Source organism: Chiloscyllium plagiosum, unplaced genomic scaffold (assembly GCF_037043375.1).
Source record: "Chiloscyllium plagiosum isolate Xiang-an unplaced genomic scaffold, Cpla_swu_hap1 HiC_scaffold_36, whole genome shotgun sequence".
Lineage (NCBI taxonomy): Eukaryota > Metazoa > Chordata > Chondrichthyes > Orectolobiformes > Hemiscylliidae > Chiloscyllium > Chiloscyllium plagiosum.
In genome coordinates, this window is record NW_028270174.1 from 27027281 (window position 1) to 27043941 (window position 16661).

The 16661-nt window shown below is 39.6% G+C and overlaps 1 long non-coding RNA gene across 1 annotated transcript in view; it reads left to right on the top strand.

The window, feature by feature from the left end:
• The window catches only part of LOC148139915 (uncharacterized), a 133290-nt gene that overhangs the window by 56516 nt on the left and 60113 nt on the right, over positions 1-16661 (top strand). The gene's annotated exons all lie outside the window — the stretch shown is intronic.

Sequence of the window (16661 nt, forward strand, 5' to 3'; positions counted from 1 at the left end):
TGAATTCAAGCTAAGTGGCAGAAGGTTTAGAGGGACATGAGAATTTTTTTTTTGTAGAGGGTGGTGAGTGTCTGGAATTCACTGCTTGGGTTGGTGATGAAAGCAGAGGCCTTTCAACAAGTAACTGAGTCTACACCTTAAGTGCTGTAAGCTGCAGGGCTATTGACTGTTTGCGGGAAAATAGGATTAGAAAGGGCATCTGGGTGCCTTTTGGTTGGGATTGAAAAGATGGCTGAAATGGCTGCCTTCCATGCTGTATCATTTCTATGATTGTATGGTTTCTATTAAAGAAAGGGCTGGCCTTTATATGGCACCTTTCGTGATTTCAGACAGCCCAAAGAACTTCACAGCCAACATGACACTTTAAAATTATACTCAATGCTTCCCTGTAGAGGAGGAACAATCCACAAAAACAGAAAGGAGTTAAATTACTAGATAACCAAATGGCCAGGGTACTTCTGTCAAAAGCTACCATGAAATCTTTCACATCTACTCTTGATGGCACTTTGTGACCCTGTGTGAAAGTTGTGCAGTATTGCTGTAATGTGGCACCCTGATCTATGAATTTAAATTAGTAAATTAACAATGGTTAAAAGGGAAGTGTAGTGGCCAGAAAAAATAATGTGCAAAATGTTATAAAAACGTGAACATTCAAAGGATAGTCACCTAAAATTGACATCAATGTCTGGAGTTAAAAAATCTTTACAGGAAAGAGGGCATAAACCCTTGCTTTTACCAAATTTAATTGATGCACGGTTACATAATGGGCATCATGAAGTTAATTGGAAAATCCAAAACTCGGAATATCGTACCCTAAAAACTAGTGAGGTTAATAAATGAGACTGTTTGTGGCTGAGGGGAAAAATAACAGTTATTTCCTAGACTTAATAGTACTCAAGGTAAGGCACACCACTTCCTTGACCTACTCAAATCAAAATATAAATTTGTTCTCCAGTCTCCCAGATGTGATTGCAAGAAGTATAGAGATATGAATTGTAATCAGTGAACATGGTGATACTCAAGGGTCCCGCTTTGGTTTGAGATAATCACAAATGCTAAATTTAAGTTCCCTCAGGAAGTTTTACAATGACAATGAGCCAGAAATTGCAAAGAAAACACATGAGGCTAAGTTCTGGTATTTTGGAAAGCTTAGTGATTGCCATTTCTCCCTTAACCTGTTTACAGGCTCTCAGTGTGTATTGGATTGTGTATAGAATGTCAGTCATTGAATTTACTTCAGAGATGCCCAGAAGGTATGAAGAAGAATTTGCAGTCATTCGGAGTATACTAAAAAAATACTGTTTGAAGGCCAACTGTCTAAATGGAAATGATAAAACCTGCCTGAAGTCTCCAAAAGTATTTATATAGTTGATGACCCTGAGCTCACCATTTCAGAAGAAAACATCAAGTTTACACTAGCCTCAGGCCTAAGACAATTTATATCAACAGTTCTCATAGTAGTTAATAAAATCACTCAAATGGATTACAAATCACAGCAGACACTTTTCATTGACATGTGGAACAATATGATTCAAATAGTGTTAACATTGATCTGAAGGCAGTATGAATTCATATATTGAGAGAGAAATCTGCTTTTAAATACAAACATGAAATTCAATAATAACAACAATAACCAACATTTATTTGTGCCTTGTAAGTGTAATAAAACATGCAACGGTGTTTCACAGAAGTATTATCAGACAATGTTTGACAGGAAATTTTATGAGAAGAGATCAGGAGAGATGACCAGAAATGTTGTTAAAGAGATAGGCTTTAAAGAGTATTGTAAAGAAGGAGTGAGTGACAAAGATGTTTGGGGGATATTCCAGATTGATGGCTATCACAACTGAAATTAAAAGTCTTCAGTTATGGAGAAATTAAAGTAGATTGAAGTAATTCAGAAATCAGATTTCTAAAATTAGAGGGAGTTAGGGAGGGGTGAGGGGAGACCATGAATGGTCATTTGAAAACTAAGGTGAGGATTTTTAAATTGAGATGTTGCCAGACAGAGAGTCAACATAGATCAGTGACCGCAGGGATGATGAACAATAATGTTCAGTAAGACCATAAGTCATAAGATTGGAGAAGCAGTAGGTCATTCAGCCAGAGTCTGCTCTTCCACTCAATGAGATCATGGCTAATCTTATAATCCTCAACTTCACTTTCCTGCCATTATAACCCTTACTGATTAAATAATCTGTCTATCACGATCTTGAATAGATTTAATAACCTGGCCTCAATAGATGTCTGTAGTAAAGACTTCCATAGATTTACCCTCTGAGAGAAGAAATTCCTCCTCATCATTCTGTTAAATTTGCAACCACTTATTCTGAAGTATGCCATCTGGTTCTAGACATTCTCATAAGGGAAAAAAACTTTCCATATCTATCCTGTCAAGTCCCCTAAGAATTTTGTACGTTTCAATAAAGTCTCCTCTATTCTTCGATATTCCAATCAGTACAGGTCCAAGTTATGCAACCTCTCCTCATAAAACATTCTCCTCATACCTGGTATCAGCCTAATGAACTTTGTTTGGACTGTGTCCAATGCTGGTATATCCATTCTAAGACAAGGGGTCCAAAGTTATACACAGATCCGGGCTATAGTCTGGCAAGTGCCTTGTTTAGATTTAGCAAAATCTCCTTCATTTATACTCCATTAATTTTGAAATAAAGGTCAAAATTCCAGTAGGCTTCACTATTGCCTGCTGAACTTGGATGGCAATTTTTTTTGTAATTCACAGATGAGGAATCCAAAATCCCTCTGTAGCTTTCTGTATTTAATTCATATTCAGCTTCTTTAATTTTCCTGCTAAGATGCATGACGTCACATTTTTCCACGTTATAGTCCATCTGCTATTTTGTTTTGCCTGTCTACATCCCTCTTGACTACTTGCATCATCTTCACCATTTGCCATTCTGCCTTTTTTTGTGTCATTCACAAACATGACTGAAATACATACATTTTCCTCACACATATCATTAATATTTATTATTAATAATTGTGATCCCAGCACTAATCCCTGTGGCACTCCACTAGATATAGGTTGCCAAACTGAAAATGCCCTCACTTATCCCAACACTCTGTCTTCTATTAGTTAGCTAGTCTTATGTCCATGCCTATATACTACTTCTAACACCTCGGTCTCTTATTTTATGAAGTAGCTGAAAATGTGTTGCTGGAAAAGCGCAGCAGGTCAGGTAGCATCCAACGAGCAGGAGAATCGACGTTTTGGGCATGAGCTTATTTTATGAAGTAGCCTAATGTGTGGTACGTTATGAAATGCCTTCTGAAAATCCAAACATATTGGATCTGCTGCTTTCCCTTTGCCTAGTTTGCTTGCTACCTCCTCAAAGAATTCTAATAAATTTGTCAGGCATGATTTCCCCTTCATGAAGCCATGTTGACTCTACTATTTCTGAATGCTGTGCTATTACATCCTTTACAATAAACTCTAACATTTTGCCAATAATTGCCACTAATCTAGCTATGAGACCGTAAGATAAAGGGACAGACTTAGGCCATTTGACCCATAAAATCAGCTTCCCATTCAATCATGGCCAATATATTTCTCTCAACCCCATTCACCTACCTTTTCCCTGAACCTTCAAATCCCTTACTAATCAAGAAACTATCTATCTCTGTCTTAAATACATGAAATGACTTGAGACATGAAATTGACATTTACTCAATTGTAATATCATTACATCTGATTACAGCTTCTTGCTTTCCAACTGCAGGGGGAATTCTATCATATTATGGTCACTGCTCCCACAGGGTTTTTTCACTTTCAGCTCCCCAATCAAATCTGCCTCATTACACATCACCAAATCCAGAATTGTCTATTCCCGAGTGCGATCAACCACAAGTTATTCCAAAAGACTATATTGTAGATATTCCATGAATTCCTTTCCTTGAGATCCACTACCCATCTAGCAGCCCACCTGCCTATTGAAGTCCCCCGTGTACTATTGTAACAGTGCCATTTTTACATGCTGTTTCTATTTTATGACCTGTTTTCTATGCACAATCTGATTACTGCTCGTCGTTAAAGAAAGGCACTTAGGGAAAAGATGTGGTAAAAGAAGCTAAGCCAGTGGCACTTGTGAATGTAGTAAAAGAGACCCCAAGAAGAACCGAGGAGCTGCAGGAGAGTGCACGGCCTAGGAAGACGCTGGGTATGGAGTTAGTATCTGATCTCTACAAAGAATTTGCCTCTGTGGGTAAAGTTTTCTCAGAAAGAACTGGGGAGAAGGACAAGAAGTTAGAATTTTGAGAGATACAGGATCTAACCAGTCGCTGATACTAAGAGATGAGCGGATACCCGAGGTGGTAATTTGTGGAATGGATTGACAGAAATTTAGCGTTCCTTATGTAAGATCAGGTTGGAGTGCCAACTCAAGTCTGGGGAAGTTCCAGTGGGAGTGATTGACAGAGTGTCAGTTGAAATAATTCAGTTTGTTCTTGGGAATGATTTGGCAGGATCCAAGGTGGGAGAGACACACCTTGTTGTGGAGAAGCCCAAGGAAGACTAAGAAACTGAGCAGTTAAAACAGAAATACCCTGATATTTTCCCAGATTGTATGGTAACCAGATACCACTATCATAAGTTACAGTACAAAGTGAAAAGTAAAGACAAAGATGAAGGAGCTGAGGTTAATTTGGTGGGCACCCTGTTTGACGTAATGGTACAGAAAAAACCTGAACAGGCAGAAGGTTAGACAGAAGTGTTTAGTGTGTATGGATCACAATCCTCTTACATTCTTAACATGCTTCAAAGACAAGAATATGAGGCTATTTCATTGGAGTCTTATGTTACAGACTTTTAATTTTAAAATTGTACATTTTGCAAATTGTAAGAATGTAATTGCAGATGCATTATCGCAAATTTAACTGACAGAGTTTAGATGAGATTTGTATTTATTTAATGTTTTATTTATACACGTATATGGGAAGAAGTTACGGTGAACTTATATTAAAGTTATCTGTATGTTAGGGTGATGTGTTTAAAGAAAAAAAATTAAGCCATCATTTCATTATGATGGTTCATTTTTTTCTTAAGCGGGGAGGTATTATGAAGATATGGGTAATACTGTACCTTTAAGAAAGTTAAAAGCTAGCAGAACTATCTGACTACACCAAGTTTTATGAACAAGAATTTTGGTCCAGCAGCTAGTATAGCTGGTTACCTGGAGACAAAAACAAATTTGGCCAATCAGCTTAAATTATACCCTGAAAAATACCAACCTCCAACCAAGTTTGAATTTAGTATATTTTCAGTATTTAAAGCTAATGACACAATCCAATGCTTTGGCAGTGTAAGACTAGGAAAAATTAAACAGTTGTGGGAGAACTGCCAACTACCAGCACATACAGATTGCCCAAATAATAGCTCTCTTAAAGGTATCTTTATCGGTCAGTAAACCATGAAACAGAAATCCCTAAGACGAAAAAAAGAAGACAGAGGAAGATATAAAGAGAAAATTCGACAGCTGGCTGGTTTTGAGATTTGAATTTTGATAAATCTTAATCAGGGGTTTTATCGGATTCATATTATCAAAAGGAAAGTGAAAGATAGGTTAGAGGAAGGAGTTGGAAATAGTATTAGTTATTTATTCTCTGTTATACTTGAAGAAATAAAGTTGTTACTTTTACTTTAACTAGTTCCTGGCCTCTCAAATTTTAACAGATTACTGCACGGGATAAATCCTTTCTATGATGCGGGTTTAAATTAAGCAAGAGGGTTTACCCCATGACTTAAGACTAGACCACTTCTTCCTCATTGAAATATATCTTTGCATGAATTATCAACTATTTTCTTAAATGTCTGCCAATGTTCCTCAGCCCTCTTTTCTACTAACCTCCTTCGCCAATCTACCCCAGCCAGCTCTGCCCTCATTCTGTCCTTCTGATTGTTCAGGACTGGATGACAGAAAATCAATCTGACAATGGCAGGGTAGTGGAGGGGTTTACTCAAGTGATAGTGAGGTAGATGTGAAACCTAAGATTATAATGTTGCTGAAAAGTAGTTGTGCATGAAAAATAAAAGGGGATCAAGGATCAGTCCTATGGAACACCAGTGCTATGGTATAGTATTTCCATCCCATCCCAATCCCAATCCAGCAACAATAGAGAGAAGCAGCTGATGTTTTGCCCACTTGTGATGGAATGCTCTGGTTGGCTTCAGCCAGGTGGATCCAGTTAGAAGGATGTCTCATGCAAAGCCACATGAGTACCTTATGCGGTCTGAGAGGAACTTGCTTCATATATGGCAGGACATTCATTTGCAATTCTCTGCTTTCCAGTGAGTAATGAAGAGCTAAATTTGTCTAGTCCCCTATTATCCTGGCTCTGTGCCCTGACTACAGAGCTAGGGTGATGGATTGTAGATCAGAGCTCATCACAAAGAATGTGTGGGCAAACAGCTAAGTCTTCCCTCTCAAAGACAATCTCCAACCATGATGTAGAGTGCTCTGAAACTGGATGACCACAATGATCATGGTCTGAATGGATTCTTTCTGGAGCATACAATCATTTTGGTAACTCTGCCTCGTCTCCAGGTACATCTCTCTGGACATCAAGCATCAGCCATCAAACAGACTGACCGAAGGTTCATCATCCGACTGGGACTCAGTATTTCCCAATTTTCTAATTGCTGGAATGTTGTTCCATCTTTCTCTCTGACATTCTGAATATTGAAGTGCCCTCACCAGCTTGTGTGTTGCTCTGCACCAAGTTGCAAAATCTTACCAAGGTGTGAGTATCTACATTGATGCTTGGTGCTAAGAAAGGATATACAGCTGCACCTTTTGCCTCAGTGGTTGGCCCCTCTTTAGTGCTAGCTGATATGGCATTCAATCATTCTCCTGAGTAGGAGACAGAAATATGGGAGATGAAGACCACATTCTCACCCTGTGGTAAATGTAAATACAGGCTATTCCACAATCAGAATATTTAAATCACACTGAGATGGCTCTCAGATTTTACATTTCCCAAATTACATATACATATATATAATGGTGCAACTCCAGTTGTTGACGTTGAGCTCAAGCAGTTCCTCCTCTATAGATGTGAGGATGGCTAGTCTTGTCCATCGGCCACTGTCAGGCTTCTTTTTATTGAACTTTCGGTCCTCTTATCTAACTCTAAAGTAATTAACTCAAATTATGTGGAATACCAAGAACCCTCAGACGGCTATAGTTATGGACTGAGAATTCCACATTGGAGCAATTCATGACCATGCAGTAGGCAGTGAATTATCCAATATACTCTAACCACTGCTTCCCTTTAAGAAAAAATAATCTGCATCCTCCTTTGGCCCATGTTCATTGCCAATGGAACCTCTCCCCTTACATGTTTGAAAACCAAACAAAGCATTGCCTAGATGGTGCTTTGTCATTTCGTCTATGCCTGTTCTTCTGAAGCCTTACTCATGTGCTGATCTGAGAAAGTATTTGAGTCATTTCTGACACTGAAGTCATGTGAAAGGGATGATCTGCAGGCTCCTCCCCTCTTCAGCTAGCTCAATGCATACTGTTTGAGCCATCAGCTGCATGAGAACCTTTTGCTTGCTATTTAAAACCAGAAGGAAGACTTGCAGGGATATATCATCAAAGCTGAGCAAAAATAATTTACCTAGGTTCAAAGTCACATGATGTGTAATCTGACAAGGATGAAAATCTTACTGGAGAGACTTGGGAAAGATATGCATGAATTTGAGAGATGACATAAGGTTCAGGCATTTGGAAAAGAAAGGCTGTTAGTGATGTGTTGGTAGTTTGCAAGTGGAATGAGATCAAGGATGAACTATTTGAAGAGAGGGGTGAAGATCTCTGATTCAAAGAGAGATTAGTATCTAATGGGGAGTGAAAGATCAGCAGATATCTCACAGAACATATCATACAATCTCTCAGATTTTACACACCTTTGTGAAAATATCAGTAAGAGTAATTTTGAATGATAATTTGAGGCATGATTAAAGTTATAAAGCAGCTTTTGCAGGAGGTGTGTTCTACTCTATCATGACAATATGTAGCCAGTTAAAGCATTCTCACCATTGTGCTGACTATTATCTGATAACAGTATCAAAAGCAAAAAGTCTGCTGTCTAGGATATTAATAACCTTGAGTATGATGCTTTTAGTGGTACTAGTTAGTTTTAGTGCTTCAAAATTAATGTTTAAAATATTCAGTTTGTAAATTAAAAGTACTTTGCCACCATGGAATAATTGTTGATTCTTTGGTGAAATATCCTTTGCTAAAATATTTGTCAAAGACTCAAGGTGAGTACTCAATGTCCTCTTTGGAGGGTGGCTAGAAATCATGTGGTATTTTATTTTATTACCACCCACAGAAAACATTCATATTTAAAGTGAGCAGCCAGAGAGTGATTTAACCTCAACCATTTCACTGGCATCATTTTCAAAGTTGCAGTGAATATCTTGTAAATTAAGTGGCCTTCTTATTTTCTATATAAAGCCTAACACTTACTCACTTGTCTGCAATTTGTCAAGGTGCAATGGCTGAAAGAAGGAATAAAGAAATAAATCTTCAGATACAGCCATGTTAACATTTGTTAATGTTCTCTCCTTTCAATATTTGTTAAGCTAGAAGAATTGAAATTTTAAAATGGAGACACTTCTGGTCAGTAGTAGGTTACATGTGTGGCTTTCTTCCCATTCCAGGGTTTGCATGATAAGACTTTTTTATAATGTAGCATTATTATAGTAAACAACATACAACACTGATTCGTAATAATTTAGCTTCATTACATTGAGCAAAGTCCTAATACCATCAAAGCACCGGAGTCAGAATGGCCTGCAGCCCAAAAGGAATTTAAAGGTGATGTTTTTGCTAAAACATTGCAACTCTTTCCGATCACAGTGGAAGAGGCAATAGAGAAGTGCTATTGAAGTAACCTGAGTATTTGACTAAAGTGTGTTCTATGTACCAATATACTATAGCCAGTGTGTTGCTGAAGAGGCGTGCCAATGATATATACACCACGACCATTGTATGATCAATGGAAGTCTTGAGATGACATGCAGGAGCATTAGCCACGACTTCAGAGGAAAGGGATGATCTTCGGGGCCATTTAAGACTTTCCTAATTGGTACTGGCTGGCACACTCCTGATGTGTATATTTGAGAACCAAAAGGAATATTGAAGGTTTGGTGAGGAGATAAAAAAGCAAATTAGAGAGCTGAAGAGGAATTATGAGAATAGACTAACAGCTAACATAAGGGAATCCTACAGTCATCTATATTATATAAATAGTTAAAGAGTGGTCAAAGGAACACTCGGGACCAAAAAAGGGATTTAAACATTGAAGCATGGGACAAATGAATTCAACTGGAGTATCGTGTTTGGCTGTGGGCATCACATTATCGGAAAAAGGTGATTGCATTTGAAAGAGTGCAGAAGTGGTTTACAAGAATGAGAAAGTGAGGATAGATTGAAGAAGTTGTGTTATTCCCCTTTGAGAGAAGAGGGTTGAGAGGCAATTTGGTAGAAGTTTTTAAATCATGATTGAGCTGGATAGATTGGATAGGGAGAAGCTGTTCTTTCTCATAAAACAAATGACAAGAGAGTGTAAATTTAGAATGACGTTTAAAAAAATGCAAGGGTGATGTGAGAATAAATGTTTTCGCACAACAACCAGTTAAGTTATGCAATGCAATGCCAGGAAATGTGGTTGAGGCAGGTTCAATTAATGCATTCAAGGAGGCATTAGATGATTTGGATAGAAATAACATGCAAGAGTATGGTGGGGAAGGGGAGGGGGTTGGGGATAGGGGAGAAGCAAAGAGATTGGCACTACATAATGATATTCATTTGCAGAGCTGGTGTTGACACAATGGGCCAAATGGCATCCTTCCGAATCATAAGAATTCTGTGATTGTGAATTAATGGATGTAGCTAATGAAAAAGCATCTAGGTATTGCTTTTGTCTAAGTTGTGAAACTGAGCCTGCATACCATCAAGCTATTTTACTTTATTGAGAGAAAAAATAAATGTTGCATTGGATAATAAGCTCAGGTGCCTTTTTGCTGATGTATTAGGGTCAGGTTAACCTTGGCTAATCCTAACCCACCTCTTCATTCAGGACTAGATTTAAATCTTAATATATTTGCTTATTCAGAAATTAATTTACAGCAATGGTATGTATCCTAATCAGGAATATACAGGAGCACTCAGCATTCCTCTGGATGGGTACAATGACAACAAAACTCAAAGGACAGCACCATTCTAGATAGCGCAGTATACTTGAAAAGCATCATACCTATGAATGCAGCATTCAACCTGACACACCATGGTTGCAGTATATTATACAGGAAATATTGAAACTGGTGGACATTAACTGGCCTGTATAGGAGTACTCCAAAAAGACTCAGATGGCACAGTGATAGTGTCCCTACCTGAGACCTAGACGTCCAGATGCAAGTGTGACAGATGTGTGACAATATGTCTGAGCAGATTGATTTAAAATTCCCAGAAATAAGCATACGGCTATTGTTTATCTTCAAGTGTGGAAAGATTATTTAGAGCACTTACCTTCATCACATAGCTTTCTGGATTAAAATACCTGAAATTACATCACTGATCAGTAATGCAAGGTCAAGACTAATTTCTATTGCTCAATCAATACGCTAAATTAATGCCAACTTTCAAACCAGAATGTATTGCATGCTTTATTCAAGACTATTTTAGATGTTACCATTTGCAAAATTAACAGTGTGCATTTGTATGACTTACCTATTGTTACAACATGGGGTAAACCCTCCTGCTAAATTTAAAACCAGCAACACAGAAAAGATTTATCCCATGCAGTAATCTGTAAAAATTTGAGTGACCAAGAACTATTTAAAGTAAAAATTAACAGCTTTATTTCTTAGAGTATAACAAAGTATAATTAACAAACCAAAGTTTACAATTTCTTCCTCTAAGCTATCTTTTACTTTCCATTCTATAATATTAGTCTGATAAAACTCCCAATTAAGATTGACAAAATCACGCTTCTTATCTCAAAGCCAGCTCTTGTTCTTCTATTTGGATCTTCCTGTGTCCTCTTTACTTCTTCTTAGGAATTTCTATGTCACAGGTTACTGATTGAAGGGGTACGTTTAAGAGAGCTATTTTCAGGCAGCCTGTTTGCATGTTGGGCTTGACAGTTCTCCTCTCAACTGTTCAATTTTCCCCGGTCTTATACCCCTAAAGCCTTGGATTGTGTCATTGGCTTTTAAGATTGTCAATATACTAAATTCAAACTAGATTGGAGTTTGATATTTTTCAGGGTACAATTTAAACTGATTGGCCGAATTCAAATTTATTTTTGTCTCCAGGCAATGAGTGAATCCAGTTGTTCGACCAAGTGTTACATTGTTGCCTGATTGAGAACACTTGGTGCTGTGTATGGTAATTCTGCTGCTTTTAACTCTCTTAAAGTACACCCACATATTCATAACACTCAAGAAAAAATGAACTATTATAATGAAAAGATGGCTTCAGTTTTTTTTTCTCTACTTGTAAAACACATTACCCGAACATACAGACAACTTTAATATAAGTTCTCCTTACCTTTTTCCAATCTGCCTGTGTAGGAATAACATTAAATAAAGACAAATCTCATCAGAACTCTATCAGTTAAATCCATGATAACGCATCTGCGATTACATTCTTCTGACCAGCAACATGTATGATTTTTAAATTAAAAGTCTGTAACATAAGACCCCAATGAAATAGTCTCATATTCTTATCTTTAAAACGTTCTAAGAATGTAAGCGGATTGTTATCCGTGCACACAACTGCCTCCGACACATTGTTCGTGACATATGCACTGAAATGCTGTAAGGTCAGTACCAAACTCAATAGTTCCATTTTGATTGTGGAGTATTTCCTCTGGTGGATGTTGATCTTCTTCGAAGAGTAACCAACTGGCAGCTCAATCCCATCCTCATCTTCCTGTAGGACTACAGCTCCAACTCCAAAGTCACTAGTACTTATGGTGACTTTAAAAGATTTTGAAAAGTTTGATGTAGCTAAAACTGGTTTGGTGGTTAATATCAATTTCAAATGGCTCGAATGCCTCCTGGCATTGTTCTGTCCACTGAAACTTTGTGTTGTTCTTCAGCAAATCAGTTAACAGTGCCATTACACTGCTGAAATTTGGAACAAACTTCTGATAGAATCCACTGAGTCCTAAGAATTGAAGCATGTCTTTCTTTGAGGTTGGTCATGGAAATTCCTCGGTGGCCTTCATCTTTGTGTTCTGTGGAGTCAAACTTCCAAGACCGCTATTAAGTCCCAAAAACATCACCTCTGCTTTCACAAATTCCGTTTTATTTAAGTTTATCACCAGTCTTGCTTCTTGTAGTCATTCAAAGGGCTCAGCCAACTGTACCATGTGATCTTTCCAGGACTTACTAAAGATCACTACATTGTCCAGATAGACCGCACAGTTTGTTAACCCAGCCACAACTCTTTCATGAGTCTTTGGAATGTGGTGAGGGCATTATTCATTCAAAAGGGCATCACTTTAAACTGATATAGCCCATTTGGGGTTGCAAATGCAAAAATTTCTTTTGCCAATTCCGATAAAGGTATCTGCCAGTAACCATGCATTAAGTTCAATTTGGTGATGTAACTGGCTTGTCCGACTTTCTCGATACAGTCGTCCAATCTAGGAATTGGATATGAGTCTGATTTTGTAACAGCATTGACCTTCCAATAATTCATGCAGAATTGTTGAGTCCTGTCCAGTTTGGGAACTAAGACGATCAGCGAACTCCATTTGCTCTGGCTTGGTTTGATGATGTCCTCGTCGAACATGGCCTCCACCTCCATCTTGACCTGTCTGGCTTTGAAAGGATTAAGCCGATTGAGGTGTTGTTTTATCAGCGCAGTATTCCCTACGTCTACTTCATGTACAATATCATTAGTCCTCCCCATCTGATTCTTACATATGTCCTTATACTGTAGTAACAAATCTTTCAACTCTATTCTATGTTCATAAGACCGGTAGCTTATTAATCTATCCCACTCCTCAAAGACTTCTTCATTTTAAAATCTATTTTGAGACATCTCAAAATCCATATTGTCTGGATTTGATCCCTCACTCTGCAGGGCAGTAAATAACACCAGTTTCTCCAATTCTTTCTCTCCAGTGTAATACAGTTTTAACATATTCACATGGCATACCTGATACATTTTTTTTTCTATCTGGCATCTCTACTAAATAGTTCACCTGACCCAACTTTTTCTCAATTTGATAGGAACCACTAAACCTGGCTTTGAATGGATCTCTTATAATTGGTAACAGTACTTACACATTATCCCCTTGTAAGAATGTCTGAATCTCAGAGCTTTTATCTGCCACCTGCTTCATTCTACACTGTGACTTCTTTAGGTTTTGTTTAGCTAACTCACCTACTCTATTTCATCTTTCCCTCACCTCCGATACATAATGTAAGTGTGAGATCTCCAACTTTGGTCATCTCAATTTTTCTTTAATTAATTTCAAAGGGCCTCTCACTTTAGGCCTGAATATTAACTCAAAGGGAGTGAACTGAGTAGATTCATTTGGGGCATCTCTAATGGCAAATGATATGAACGAGATGCCTTCATCCCAATCCTTCAGTTAATCCTGACAGTATGCTCTCAACATGGTCTTCAAGGTCCGATGGGAGAAAGTGAGGACTGCAGATGGTAGAGATCAGAGCTGAAAATGTGTTGCTGGAAAAGCGCAGCAGGTCAGGCAGCTTTCAAGGAGCAGGAGAATAGACGTTTTGGGCATGAGCCCTTCTTCAGGAATGAGAAGAGTGTGCCAAGCAGGCTAAGATAAAAGGTAGGGAGGAGGGATTGGGGAAGGGGTGTTGGAAATGCAATAGGTGGAAGGAGGTTAAGGTGAGGGTGATAGGCTGGAGTGGGGAGGTGGGGTCAGGAAGAGGATTGCAGGTTAGGGGTGGTGCTGAGTTCGAGGGTTGGGACTGAGACAAGGTGGGGAGAGGGGAAATGAGGAAACTGGAGAAATCTGAGTTCATCCCTTGTGGTTGGAGGGTTCCTAGGCGGAAGATGAGGCGCTCTTCCTCCAGCCATCGTGTTGCTATGGTCTGGCAATGGAGGAGTCCAAGGACCTGCATGTCCTTGGTGGAGTGGGAGGGGGAGTTAAAGTGTTGAGCCACAGGGTGGTTGGGTTGGTTGGTCCAGGTGTCCCAGAGGTGTTCTCTGAAATGTTCAGCAAGTAGGCGGCCTGTCTCTCCAGTATAGAGGAGGCCACATTGGGTGCAGCGGATGCAGTAAACGATGTGTGTGGAGGTGCAGGTGAATTTGTGGTAGATATGGAAGGATCCTTGAACACGCAGGTCCTTGGACTCCCCCATCGTCAGACCATAGCAACACGACGGCTGGAGGAAGAGCGCCTCATCTTCCGCCTAGGAACCCTCCAACCACAAGGGATGAACTCAGATTTCTCCAGTTTCCTCATTTCCCCTCCCCCCACCTTGTCTCAGTCCCAACCCTCGAACTCAGCACCACCTTCCTAACCTGCAATCTTCTTCCTGACCTCTCCGCCCCCACCCCCACTCCGGCCTATCACCCTCACCTTAACCTCCTTCCACCTATCGCATTTCTAATGCCCCTCCCCCAAGTCCCTCCTCCCTACCTTTTATCTTAGCCTGCTTGGCACACTCTCCTCATTCCTGAAGAAGGGCTTATGCCCGAAACGTCGATTCTCCTATTCCCTGGATGCTGCCTGACCTGCTGCACTTTTCCAGCAACACATTTTCAACTTCAAGGTCCGATGCCAGTTTTCTAAAGTTCCCGGGGATTCAGGATGATACACACTGGATTTCAAGTGCTGTATACCGAAACTATCGATAATCTCCTTAAACAGCCTAGCAGTAAAATTTGACCCTTGGTCCAACTGAATCTCTCTGGATAGCCCATATCGTGTGAAGAAAGCTACTAACTTCTCTACTCTCTTTTTGCCGTAATGGAATTGCCTCCTGAAATCTGGTAGACACTTCCATTATGGCTGACAAGTACTGGTTCCCACTTTTAGGTCTCGGGAGGGAACCTACACAATCAATTATAACCCCCTGTGGCTAACCTACCATTTGGCAAGTATGACACGTACGGCATGAGTTAACCACATCCTTGTGTATTCCAGGCCAATGAAAATGTTTTTGTGACTTAGCCTGAGTCTTTCATACCCCTAGGTGACCTCCTACACGTAGTTCATGTGCTACTTGTAACAACTCCTGCCTGTGTGCTACTGCAACACAATCTGGTGCAGTTCGGCCTATGCCTTCTCTGCACTAACCTGCTGTGCTCTCCATTTCCATCTGAGGATTCTCTCTTTTAGATAATAACCTTCTAGAATATTCTCTGCCTCCTTTTCAGAATACGCAGCCACATATATATCTTCTCTCGTCTTGTCTTGCTGTTGTAAGTCTCTTAGCCTTTCAGGAGTAAACACTTCTGTCTGATCCTCTGCCTGTTTCGGTTTTTCCTGCACCATCACGTCAAATAGGGTGTCCGCCACCGAAACCTCAACTCCTTCATCTTTCTCTTTACTTTTCGCTTCGTGCTGTGACTTATGATAATCGGATCTGGTAACCACACAGTCTGAGGAAATACCAGGATATTTCTGTTTTAACTCCTCGGTTTCTTGGTCTTCCTTGAGCTTCTCCACAACAAGGGGTGTCTCTCCCACCTTGGATCCTGTCAAATCATTCCCAAGAACAAACTGAATTCCTGGAACTGACACTCTGTCAATCACTCCCACTGAAACTTCCCGTCTTAAGTTAACATTCCAACCTGATCTTACATAGGGGAATGCTAAATTTCTGTCTATCAATCGAACAAATTACTACACTCTCGGGTAACAGATCAGAAAGAGTGCATATTCGATCATCCCTTCCTATCAGCAACTGGTTACGCCCTGTATTTCTCAAAATTACACCTTCTTGTCCTTCTCCCCCTGTTCTATCTGAGTAAACTTTACCCACAGAGGCAAATATTTTCTAGAGATCAGGTTCTAACTCCATACTTAGGCCCTGCCTAGGCTGTGCACTCTCCTGCAGCTCCTCAGCTCTTCTTGAGGGCTCCTTTTCTACCATCACTAATGCCACTGGCTTAGCTTCTAGAACCATATCTTTTCCCACAGTGACTTTCATTAATGACTAACACTGTCTTTTTGTGCCTCACTTTACCACAGTGGAAACACCTGACGCCTTTTACCTCCTTTCTACCCTCTTGGGATTCTTTTTTATCATGTTATAAACTCCTACTAGTGCTCTCTACTCTTCATTTAGTAGTGTAAGATCTCCCCTTCTCCCAACTTTATGTTCACAGGCTGGACAAGGAAGTTGGGAGAAGGGAGATCCTTTTTCCACCTCTGGCCAGAAGCTTGTCTTATGCACCAGCATCTGCTAATTCTGCTGCCCTTCTCACTTCCTGAACTTTCTGTTCCTCCACGTGAATTCTTACCATCTCTGGAAACACATAATCTCTCTTAGAGCCTCAAATGTCCTGTCTATTTTCAAAGCTCACACCCATCGATCAAAGTGACTATGTTTAAGTCTTTTGAACTCAACATAAGTCTGACCTGGTTCCTTCTTTGTGTTTCTGAACTACTGTCTATGTGTTTCTGGTACCAATTCA